The sequence below is a fragment of the Cucurbita pepo genome, chromosome 3, assembly GCF_057944985.1.
Source record: "Cucurbita pepo subsp. pepo isolate OVF chromosome 3, ASM5794498v1, whole genome shotgun sequence".
Lineage (NCBI taxonomy): Eukaryota > Viridiplantae > Streptophyta > Magnoliopsida > Cucurbitales > Cucurbitaceae > Cucurbita > Cucurbita pepo.
Window position 1 is genome coordinate 8,148,932 of NC_141800.1, and position 12,871 is coordinate 8,161,802.

The window sequence follows — 12,871 nt, forward strand, 5'->3', positions numbered from 1 at the left end:
GAAAGGCACCTATGCAAGACCCAAAGGATCCAAGGAAAGAAATTGTTTTGGATTAAGCAAGGAAAGGGGTCTTAGTAAGTCATTTCTAGACCTTAGGAAGTAATCTTAAGGACTTAAGACCTTTGGAGAAGGATTGAGAATGAAATCGTAAGCGAAAAAGACGGAAAGGTCATTTTTCCAATTATCAAGGATCTTTGTAGATTTTTAATTCCTTATCTAGAAGGAATTTCAAGATGGTCAAGAAGGGAAAAATGACGAACGAGGGATGAAGAATTTTTAGGAAAAATTATGGATTATTCGAGAAAATAATAATAAAATATTCTGAAAGTGGCAAATTACAAAATACCCTTGAAGTTAAGGATAATTATGGATTTGTCATTCTGCTAAAAAATTAGAACCTTCACAGTACCTTCTGCACAAAATTCTTCGAATCTTGACTCTCAGCCATTGGATCTCCTCCAAACCTTGATACATTCTAGAACACTCACGGATCATCACATCCAACGGCTAGGATTCAAAACGAAAGTCGGTGAGTCTCTGATCGAAGTAGAAATTTTCGACGAATTTTCCAGAAAATCCAACTGATAATTCACGACGATTCTGGAGCTCCCAATGTCTGTTTATGTTTTCCCTATAAATTATGAAGTTGGGGCAATCGTTTGGAACAAGAATCGAGCAAGTTCGAGCTCCCAGTCATTGGCAATAAGTGTTTAGATTTTCGGTCTCCTACTCTCGGGTTTCTTCAAACTTGTTCCTATAGCTTCTAAACAAGATTACCCACAAGTTTTATGAAGGAATAGAGTCCTGAAAGTGCCTAGAAACAATTCCCCCAATCCAATCTGCCATTAAAGAGCTTCAAGGAAAACCCAAAATTCCAATCCAAGGATGTACAAGTATTCTTCAAGAAAGGACAACCCCAATAGGTTTCTGCACCTCCAGAGAATGTTTCAGTAGAAGACCACGAAGAGAAATAACCTCAGGAACGTTCCCAATTGAAGAAAATCCGTTCCAGGTTCAAATTGGGGGTAAGTGTCGAATTCCTATCTACAACCTCTTTTCCTTCAAATTGGGGGTAAGGATTCCTCTAGCTTCATAGGAAGAATTCGAGTAACTTTTCTGAAGGAATGGAGAGCTGAAACGTCGTAGAACAAGATACCCAAGAGATTGAAAATCGGAGGTGTCGGGTAACTTGCAGACCGAGAGTGGTTTCTCAAAATTAATATCCCACACTCAAAGTCGTTCCTCCAAACCAATTCCTTTATCTTGAGGGAATAATAAGGAAGAGGTTTCGTGAAGAAATCAAGCCTCGAAAACCCCTAGAATCAGCTACCCAATAAGAAATTCTCTGTTTTTTACTCGTACGAGAAATCATATTTTTGATGAACTTTGGAAGCAAATATCTTAGGCTACGATCCATGAAAAGGTATGAAATCAATCTCTAGATCTTCCTTGTAATACCGTCATTAAGTTTTATGAAGGAATCGAGGGGAGAAACGACATGATAGGAGCTGGGGAGGGCAAGTTTAAGACGGCGGCGCGAACGGTCGCGCGCGTCTTCTTCCCGTTTGGAGGAAGAAGACGATGACGTGGCCGGTTCAGTTGAACCGACCATGTCAACCCAAAACTCGACCTTCCCTCGGATTTTCTCAATTTTATCCCCCTTCCAGACTGGCTCTCATGAAAAACCTTATGGTTCCAGAAAGTAGACACAATAAGGAGTCTATGAAAGAAAATTTGAGGTAATTTGGGTACCGGAAGCTCAAGAACGAAGGTCCCGAATGTCGACAATGAGGGAAGTAGCCACCTTGGACTTTTTGTTAAGAAATACTTGTAGGGATCGCTTGAATTTTAATATGAAACCCTAAACCAAGTATGAAATTAGGATCTATGAAAGAAAAACCCTAGGAACCGTAAGTTAAGACCTTGAACCGAACAAATTGCTCGGGATTTACGTAATGTTAAAATAACCCACTAGATGAACTCTGCTACCTATAAAATTTTAAGGCTGAGGATACTATAGCATGTTGAGGTTATATACGAAGTTTGGTAGTCATTGGATAAGGATAAGTAGGTAAACCAAGAAATGGTGCAAAATGACCATAATGCCCCTAAGGACATCTACCTACGGTTCATGACCTAGATGACATCCAAATGCTATGAAACCCTGAAGTAGATCTTATTTTATGATGTTTGATGACTTGGTGAAGTTTGAAAAGCCATTGGAATACGTTAAGTAGCAAAACCAAGAATTGGGTGTAAAATGACCAAAATGCCCCTAGGACTACTTAAGAGATTTCAAGGTCTATACGTGCTTCAAATGATTTGCTACTTCTTATAAGGTCGATTATGAAGGACATGAAGATAATTTTAAGGTTTCAAGTTGATTGGAGTAAGTTTGGAACCTAAACCAAGTTAGGATCCAAGAAACACCTAAAGGAAACACCACAAGACTTTAGACTCTTCTAGAACCCTCTAAAGAACTCCCTAGGAATCTATGGCCTTCTAGAAAAACTTACACTAAGATGGGTTCATATGGTTACAAATACAAGTTACAACTTATGCCTCAAGAAATTAAGGACCTTAGAAAGTTAAAAGATTAAGAACCAAGAACAACAACATACAAGCTTTACAACTACCCAAGTAAGAAGAATGCTAGGTACCACTCAAGGACGAGGGACTAAGGTCCCCAAACTCAGAAACAGAAACTTAAGAATGCTAGGAAATACTCTAATCATGTCCAAAGTGACCCATGACCTCCCACCAAGCAATGCCCAAGTAAGAAGAATGTTAGGTACCACTCAAGGACGAGGGACTAAGGTCCCCAAACTCAGAAACAGAAACTTAAAAATGCTAGGTAATACTCTAATCATGTCCAAAGTGACCCATGACCTCCCACCAAGCAATGCCCAAGAATTCTTCTTCTAGGTGGGATGCCCTGCACCATGTTTCCTTTGCAGGATGTCATGCCTCAAGTTTCCCTCACCTAGAAGAGATGCCCTGCAGACTTGTAGGATACCATGTTTAAGTATGCACCGAGCAAGTGACCTTTACGGTCTATTAAGGGGAGTACTCTAAAGTCACAGAGGAACAAGAAGAGAGTACGTTACCTTAGCCACGCATCAAGAACCTCCTAAGACCTCCCACGGTACATCATGCTCATGACTTAGACTATGTTGCTTGGAACGCATGAAGCCTTGAGCGTAGGTTAAACAGACTATATTATAGGGCAAGCCCTTGATGCAGTATTAAGACTACATCTCTTGGAACGTAAGAAGCCTTGGATGTAGGTTTTCAGACTATGCCGCTTGGAACACTTGAATCCTTGGGCATAGGATTAAGTAGATCGTATCGAAGGGCAAGCCCTAAGATTCGGTAAGACTACGTCACCTGGAATGCATGAAGTCTTGGACGTAGGTTAAGGCTGTGTCACTTGAAACGCATGAAGCCTTGGACACAGGATTTTCAGGTGCATGTCTAATGCCATAAATCCTAGGGGGAGTGTCTTGGAGAATGAATCAAGAACAAAACAAGAACCAAGAAGTACCAAGAACAAGAGAAAGATCAAGGAATAGAACAAGGATCAAGATCCTAGTTCTAAGGACAAGAATCAGGAACAAAGGACCAAGAACCAAAAACCATAGTACTAAGGCCCTTAAAGGAAAACCATGGTTTTAGGATTCAAGGACCAAGGTCCTCAAGAAAGATCAAGATAAGAACCCCAAGTCAAGAACAAAAATTAGAGGGCCTAAGTACTTACAACAAGAAAAAGATCAAGAACAAGCAAGAACAAAGAATGTGGTACCCTAGCATATCAAGGACACGATTAAGAGCCTACAAGTAGGCTAGTTACTGAGTCTTGTACTCATTCCTTATTCTCCATTTTTTTTCCAGGTGATAAGGAGCTGGTCAAGAACGGAAGCGGAGTCTGGAGGAGGTGCCATAGACAAACCTCACTCGTCGTCTTCAACCCTTTGTTTTAAAATGTTTTGTGTCTGTTTCTTATTTTGTGTTTTAATCATTACGTCGTATTTTAAATTAGTAATGTGCGCAACACTACTTTGGTATAATGAAAATTATGTTTTAAATTTTAATGGTTTTATCAAGAAGGAAAATTTTACCCGCCTTTTTGAGTCATCGTGTCAGCACGGTCCTTACATACATCTTGTTCATAGCCGACAGATTTTCGTACATATTTTACAACACCTTCAATAGGCCTAATGTTGTCTTCTCTTTGATGATGTTGAACGTCATGTTTCTGGACAGCGTCAACGAAATCAACCCTCTGTGATCATGGTATCCGGCTTCACCCCCAAAAGAAGTTTCTGAAGATCTTTCTGGTACAGATCATGGTGAATCTTCAATTTGCATCTTCTAGAAACTTATATCGAATCCATCAAACTTTTCAATTCCAGTCTTTGAACTTTCCATATTCACAGATCATGGTGAATCTTGCCTCGCTCTGACACCAGTTATTAGGATCACACACTCGATCGAAATGAACAAGAAAAACATGATAGAGAAAATGTAAGAAGAAATATTGACTAAAAGTTTTGTATTAATGACTTCAGGTATGCAAATAAAGGATATGAAGAATGAGAAATATACATTTTGAAAGAATTGACTGATGGGTAAATATATTATTTTAGTTTATTATATATATAGCTTTAATACATATAACCACTTACTATATATAAATATTTAGTATATATTTTTACTATAAATAATCAGCTCCATATCTAACTTGCACAAATAGTAAGTTTGTAAGGAGGGTGGGAAGAAAAATAAGCCAATGGAGGCTTTCAATTTCTTTATGCAACTTTTAGCCAAGAATTCTTAAAAATCGCGAAATTACTCATCCATAATGAATATCATCCTTTTAAACCAATTTGTACAACTTTATGGCTATGAGAGGAAACACTTTCGTTAAGAAATCAAAGCCTAAAAGATATTGGAGCGTTGGAACCCATCAGTTTACTTTCGGTAAACGTTTTAAGTTTGAAATTTAGAAATTTGAGTCCAAAATTCTTCGTCTAGAGATTGATTCATTTAATGAGCCTTATACAATTAGCTGTAGGGTAAGTTAAGGAACACAATTGAAGAAGAAATCAAGAGGAGATGAGCTCTCAATCGTTCAAACTACAAGCATCTTGGAATTAATTTTCTTGGTAAGTTCATTATCAAGCTAGAGACTTGGTAAGTTACATGCCTAGTAGTAATGGAGTCTAACCCGACTTGGTAAATTTTCTTAGAATTAATTTTCTTGGTAAGTTACATGCCTAGTAATAACGGAGTCTAACATGACGATCATTCAGACAAACATCCACCAACCAAGAGGGGTGAAAATGATGACGATAGTACAATTGAGAAAGAATCTTAGCCATGATGAATCTATGCTTGCTGCCATTGTTGTATTTGAAAAGGGGAGCTCGAGTGAACCAACCCACTCCATGAATACCATGACGCAAAACAAGAAGGTTAGATAATGGGTTTATTCTCACCCGGAAAGATAAATCACAAGATTAGTTTTAAATCTAGATAGGTATGTCAATTGAAAGTGAGAAACACAAAATGATGTTAAGAGCAAACATTCTCTTCCGAGAGGAGTGAATTGGGTCACTCTTGGTTATCAAACTCGAGACCTCTTGCACCAAAAGCAAGAATCATACCACTAAATCAAATGCCCTTATTATGGACTTTATATTAAGTTGTTTATTGAATGTATCATCGTTATTAAATTTATTTTCTTTTGTTATTAGAAATTATTTACTCAGTTTCATTTATTTTCTTTTGTTATGATATCTTTTAGATCTAGGGTTTCATTTATTTTCTTTTGTTATGATATCTTTTTGATCTAGGGTTTCATTTATTTTCTTTTGTTATGATATCTTATTATATCTTTTAGATCTAGGGTTTCATTTATTTTCTTTTGTTACGATATCTTCTAGATCTAGGGTTTGATTAATTATGAAATTATTTACAGGATTGCGATATTAAGAGCATTATCATAATAGTTTTAATTGCCTTAACTTTTGTTTTTCCTCTTTTTTTCATAGTTTATTAAGATGGTAAAATGGTAAGTATAAATTCTCATACTAAAAAAAGATTAAGAAATAAGGGCATTTTGAGAATTGAACTTGGGACCTCTCATACCCTAAGCGAGAATCATATCACTAGACCAAATGTCCTTACTAGAAAACACAACATTTTTAGCTCCTACTCAATATGTTTTTTTCTCTCAAGTTTGAAATCTATTTTCCTGGGGGTTGTTGACTATAAAACAAAAAGTTGATGGTCTAGTATTTTACTTGTTTGTAAGGAGGCATGTAATATTGAATTATTCTAATTTATAAGGGGTATCAAATAAACCAACCACCCAACAAAGGAAACAAACTAATCAGTTTGGTTAGATTTTCGGTTCAGTTCATTAGTTTGTTTGATTTAGTTCTTCTATTTTGCCTCGTATGGCAAGAAAATAAAGTTGTATTGAAGGCACCTGAGTTTCATTTATGATAAACTCATATAAAATATAATTGCATCAATAGCACTAAGAGGAGTCTATAAGAATTTCATGAACTTAAGTACAACTCATGCTTCATTAAAGAGGAGATAAACTTTAGTTAAGTAACTGGAACTTTAAATTACTTCATGTGGAGCTTTAATTGCTCTATGCTAGTTACAATCTTTAGGATTGACTAATTGGACAGGAATTCTTAGATTTAGGGGATTGTTTTGTGTAATTTTCAACTACAACTTATGTTTTCAAATTTTTAGGTCATAATTTAGGTAGTAGGTGTTATATTATGGATCAACACTAGAGTTTCTATCTATGTTGTATTTATTTGAAGGCTATAGTTGTCATCTATGTTGTATCGCAATAAGATTGTTGAAATTTTGGTTAAAGTGCATATTTTATTTCTTAGGAGTAAAAAATTTGTTTCTTTGCATAATATGAATTTAGTTGGAGAGTTATTACAGATGAATGGAGAATAAAAATTTCTTTAAAATAATAAACAGACCCAAGCTCGTTGTTGTTGTGGTCTACTTGTGATTTTGCAAAAAGCTTAACTAATATGAAATATCAAGGTAAATCAAGAATATATCCTACACATCATTCAAGATGACAATAAAATGGAGTTCAATTGAACTTACTTTTAGTTTCCTGTTTGAAAGGTTCAAGATGAAGCATAATTGTATTAACGATATTAAAGAGAAATTCATGTTTTATTAGAAGAGATCAACTTCATTTAAGGTACTAGGAGTTTAAACTACTTCCATTTCCATTGTAATTTCAATCACTCTACCAAGATTACAAATTTAGGGTTGGCTAATTGGACATCAATTCTCTAACTTTACGTTATAATTTAGGTGGTAACCATTATAATATTAATGAGCATAAGAGTTACAATTCTTTCATGGACCATATGTGCTATAGTTAAAAGAATATATATATATATATTATGTATGTCAAGGTCTGGATAAAGCACAAAGTAGCAAGGAACACCATTGTCGACTCTAGAACCACCCACAACTCATTATCGAGACCAATGCAAAATATTTTAACATCCTTCGGCATCGAGATACAGGAAAGATGAACGCCGTCAAATTGGAAGCTTTACCTGTTTTAAGAGTCACAATGAGAACTCTAATCAAGCTGGAACCTTGGACTAGGCAAATCATTTTGTGATAGTTGAAATGGATGACTTCGACGTCGTGTTAGGGATGAACGTCCTACTGGAACACAAAGTCATTTACATGTTCCTAGCAAAATGCCTAGTAGTAACGGAGTCTAATCCGAGATAATTCAGAAAAACATCCATCAACCAAGAGGGGTGAAAATGATGTCGATACTACAGTTGAGAAAGAATCTTAGCCATGATGAATCTACGCTTGCTGCTATTGTTGTAATTGAAAAGGGGAGCTCGAGTGAGCAAACCTCAATAGCAACCTTGTTGCCACTACATGAACACCACAACGCAAAACAAGAAGGTCAGATAATGGATTTATCCCCACCAGGAGAGATAAATCACAAGATTAGTTTTATGTTGCAGTCAAGATCGCCTGCCACAAACAAATGTCATGCGGTTGAGCCTGAGCTAGCTAAGTTCTATGAAAAGCTAAATGACTTGTTAACAGTCAAGTTTATTAGACCCGCAGAGGCTCTTGTCAATGATCACTCAAATGCTGGGCAAAGACACCAAGCCAACGCCTTTATTGGAGAAGGAAGAAAAAAAAATAAGTCACTGAAGCAACACATGTTCACACATAAATACCAGATGGATGAAGAGAAGGGTCAGTCGGAAGCGTCAACAATAACAATTTCAAGAAAAATAGAGAGTTTATATAAGTTAACGTCATATCAAATTTGAGTTCAAAGCAACAAGAACCAAAGACTAGTGCAAAAATACTATGGACTAGTCAAAGTTATCCATAAGATTATGAAGACCTCATATAGGATCCAATTGCTCTTATGGATGCGGACTAACCTTGTTGTCCACGTCAGTAACTTGAAACGTTATTATTCTGACCAAGAAGACATCAAGTAGAAGCAGTTGGTATGACGTCATGCAAAGAAGAAAGATTTTCATGCGAAGAAAGTAGGGAAGACACCAATAGAGAAGACATGAAGAGTCAACGAACCGAGAAGTGATTTTCAATAGCTCCTAGTAGATTGGAAAAGACTCCTCATTCTGAGATCAGCTGGAAGCGCATCGAGAGACCTAAAATCAGCCTCGTCCTACAATGCTGAGTATATGAAGAGTTGGTTACCAATAAATTGTGTGGGGACAGATGTCACGGTCATGATTGCCCATGGCGTGTTGTCTATGGCTGCATGTCTCAGCAATTTTTGTAAATAATTTGTTGTCGAAGGTGGCATGCTCATTTCAATCTACACCCGAATGTGACTAGTTTCTTCCAAACGTGATTGTCCATGCACAGCGCATAATCATTGTCTCACTGCTGAAAGAATCTCAAGTCCTCATGAAATGATTGGAAGAGAATCTCAAGTCTTCTATTCTTCTTCTTTATTTATTTATTTTTTTTCAAACATCCATGTGAATTATTTCTTTATTCAATTTGATATAATTGTTGGGAGCATTTCAAAAATCGAACTCGAAACCTCTCGCACCCAAAGTGAGAATCATACCACTAGACCAAATGCCCTTGTAGTTAGGGTCAAGGGTGTAATGCCTTTGAAGTTAGGGTCGATGCTGTATCAAAATTCTGCAATAGAAAATAAATAGTACTACCATCATCTTCTTTTGCAAGACTTTCTCAAACCCTCCTGGAATAATTTGAATAGAAAATAATATTCTTCAATTAATATGTTATAAAAACACTTATAAATTATAATTAAAAAGATTAAATATAGCTTCTTCTTCTTCCTTTTTTTTTTCAAACATCTTTATTTCTTTGTACAACTTGATATAATTGAAGGGGCATTTCGAGAATCGAACTCGAGACCTCTCGCACCCGAAGCGAGAATCATACCACTAGACCAAATGCCCTTGTAATGAATCTTTCATTTTTAGTTGCTAGTCCATATGTTTTATGCGCCTCTATATTTAAAATTTATCCACATGTTTTTGTGCATTAGAACCTATCTTGTACGTTTGAGATTATGAATGACTCCGCTCAAATTATTTTGGTTGAAGCTGCATTGCCACTAAAACATATGTGCATTCCTTTGGGATTTACTTCGTCCCTTTCACAATTTTACTACGTTGAGCATTCTTTGCGACCATTTAACAATAGTTATAATGAGATTGCTATCTCATGTTAGAAAAATGCTACCATTTAACAATATTTATCATGGGATTGCTATCTCATGCTAGAAAAAACGCGAGTAAATGTAATCTCAAATTAGAATCATAATGATATGAACAATCTCACTATTGTCATATGACCTCTCACACCCTAAGCAAGAATAATACCACTAGACGAAATTTCGATCCCCGTACCTCTGTATTTAACTTATGTTATTTTAATGTGTATTTATTTACTTTGTAAATATCTTTAATTCTACAATCTCTTAAAGGGGCCGTACCTCTGTATTTAACTTATGTTATTTTAATGTGTATTTATTTACTTCGTAAATATCTTTAATTCTACAATCTCTTAAAGGGGCATTCTGAGAATTGAACTCGAGACCTCTCGCACCTAAAGCGAGAATCATACCACTAGACCAAATGCCCTTGTTATGCACTTTGAAACGTATGTATGAATTCTTGAGCCTAGGTATTAAGGTCGTATTTTGTTGTATTGTAGGAAACACATGAAGTCCTCGATGAGAACATGTCGTTTAGAACAAAACAAGAACATAATAAGAACAGAGAGCTTTCTTCTTCTTCTTTTTTTTTTTCTTTGTTTCCTAAAATGGTAAGTATAAAGTCTTGGGATGTAAATAAAGACTTTTCACTATTGGTGTACAAAAGTTAAGAGGTATGTTTGATAATAGGAACAAAAGGTTTATATTAATATGAAGTCCTTTGATAAGTAAAAAATTTAGACATAGGGCATTACAAGAATTGAACTCAAAACCTCTTGCACTCTAAGTGAGAATCATACCACCAAAACAAATATTATTAGCTTCTATTCAAATATATTTTTCTCCGAGTGGTTGGACGGCTATAAAATGAAAAGTTGAATTGTTATAATATACCAGGGTTATCAAATAAATCAACAACCCAACAAAGGAAACAAACTAATCAATTTGGGTTGGATTGATTCGGTTCAGTACATCAGTTTGTTTGATTTAATTCTTCCATGTTGCCTCGTATGACAAGAAAATAAAGTTGTATTGAATGCACCTTAGTTTCATTTATGAAAGACTCATATGAAACGTACTGGCAATAATAGTACTAAGAGTTAGAGTCTATAAGCATTTCATGAACTTAAGTGCAACTCATGCTTCTTTAAAGCTGAATATACTTTAGTTAAGTAACGGGAACTTTAAATTACTTCATGTGGAGCTTCAATTACTCTATGCTAGTTACAATCTTTAGGATTGACTACTTGGACACGAGTTCATGGATTTAGGGAAATTTTTGTGTAATTATCAATTACAACTTATGTTTTCAAATTTTTAGGACATAATTTAGGTAGTTTTCAAAGTATATTATCTAATATAATGAATCTATCTCCGAAAAAAAATTTAAATTTCCTACTGATCTTGCTGAGACAACTTCTTCTATTCCAACCCTGAGTGTTATCTCGCCTTCTGCAAACACTCTCTAGGAACTAGTTTCTTGAAAAAACAGCACAAATATGATTAGTGGCCCCTGAATCCAGTATCCAAGTTAAGTGATCATACTCTACTAAACGTATTTCTACAACTAGTAAATCATATTTACCTTGTTGTGCCTTTTCGGCTTTATTCTCTGCAAGGTAATTTGGGCAGTGACTTTTCTTGTGCCCGTTTTTATTGCAATGGAAACATTTTCCATTATCTGCATTTTGAACCTTAAGTTTGTGGTCAGTAGGAATCTTATCTTTCCCCTTACCCTTTTTGTCAAATGCAACCCAAACTATTCGGTTTGCATTTCAGCAGGGGTCTAGGGGACATTCCGTAGTTAAAACAAACCTCAAATCTGTTGGGTTTTATGTCCTAAAACTCATAGTTTGAAAAAAAACATATTCTATTTTCAATAAAGTTATTATTGTTGTTTATTCAGTAAAGATTGTTATTGAATAAAGTGAACTTTACGAAGATTAATCTAAATCCAATAAACTAGGAACACTCTAGCTATAGTATGATTACTTGAACTATATGTAGAGACATAAGAGTGGATCAAGTTCAAGTATATATAGTCAAAATGATCTATAGTATAAGGATAAGGCTGAGTACCTTATTCTAGGGACACTATAGATGCGGCCCACTTTTGTATATGATATAAACAATGTGATCACTAAATTGTATATGTGGAGACATGTGAGTGGGGGCATCTTATGCAATGAGTATTGCATAAGATCGGACCATGAAGAAAACCACTCTCACTTTATAATGTCGTTTACTGTTGAGACAGATTTTCTTTTCATTTGATAACCTAGGTAACTCGGTTTTAATCCTGAGCTAACCATGAACTCCTGTTTATTCGGAATTATCCTTAGATTTGCATGGGTGAGAGTGGCTCTAGTTCGCCGACTCAATAGGCCTCCCATTTCAGGGGTAAGACAGGGTGAATGGCTGAGACGTGGGGTGCAAGATGGAATTCACTCCTACCCACTTTTAGGGATAGAAGAGAGGTAGTTCCCTTAAGCACTGACTCCAAGTCTTGAACAAGGGGCCCCACCCTCTCATTAGCCTGAGAGGGATTCGGTTTACTGGTTGGACCACAAACCAATTGTTCATTAGAGGATCAGTGAGACATAAGAAAGAAGAAGTAACTTTAGGGGTAAAACGGTAAATTGACCCAGCTCTAGTTACGAACAACCTGTGAAGGATCGACTTACTAATCATGGTTATATCAAATGGATAGAAATATATCTATAGTGAGGGGAGTGCAACTACTAGGTTATAGTGGAGTGTCCTAGTAGTTAACGAATGTTGGTTAACAAGGTTAATGAGTTTAACCGGTTAATCTTGGATCGTTGGAGCCCAAGATCTATAGGTCCATTAGGTCCCTCTGCTAGCTCATATCGGACTAAACCATAGAACAGTGTGACGAGTGAGTTCGAAGTGTTCAAATTCAAATTAGGAAATATGCGCTACATAGACGATATATTTAACCGCATTTTTGTTTTATTTACGAATTAAACAAAAAGAGAGAAGCTGAGATATGTAAATAAGATTTAAATATCTTAATCAATTATGTGTTCAAATTGATTGGGATTGGCATTTGAATTAATATTAAATATTAATTAAATAGTTCAA

The 12,871-nt window shown here is 35.8% G+C and overlaps 2 non-coding genes across 2 annotated transcripts; both read right to left on the reverse strand.

Moving 5' to 3' along the window:
* Positions 1 to 9,434: 9,434 nt before the first annotated feature.
* On the reverse strand, positions 9,435 to 9,506 carry TRNAP-CGG (transfer RNA proline (anticodon CGG)). Its single transcript has one exon. It is a non-coding gene; the product is annotated as a tRNA-Pro (tRNA).
* A 615-nt stretch (positions 9,507 to 10,121) lies between these two features.
* On the reverse strand, positions 10,122 to 10,193 carry TRNAL-UAG (transfer RNA leucine (anticodon UAG)). The gene has a single exon. It is a non-coding gene; the product is annotated as a tRNA-Leu (tRNA).
* Positions 10,194 to 12,871: the final 2,678 nt, after the last annotated feature.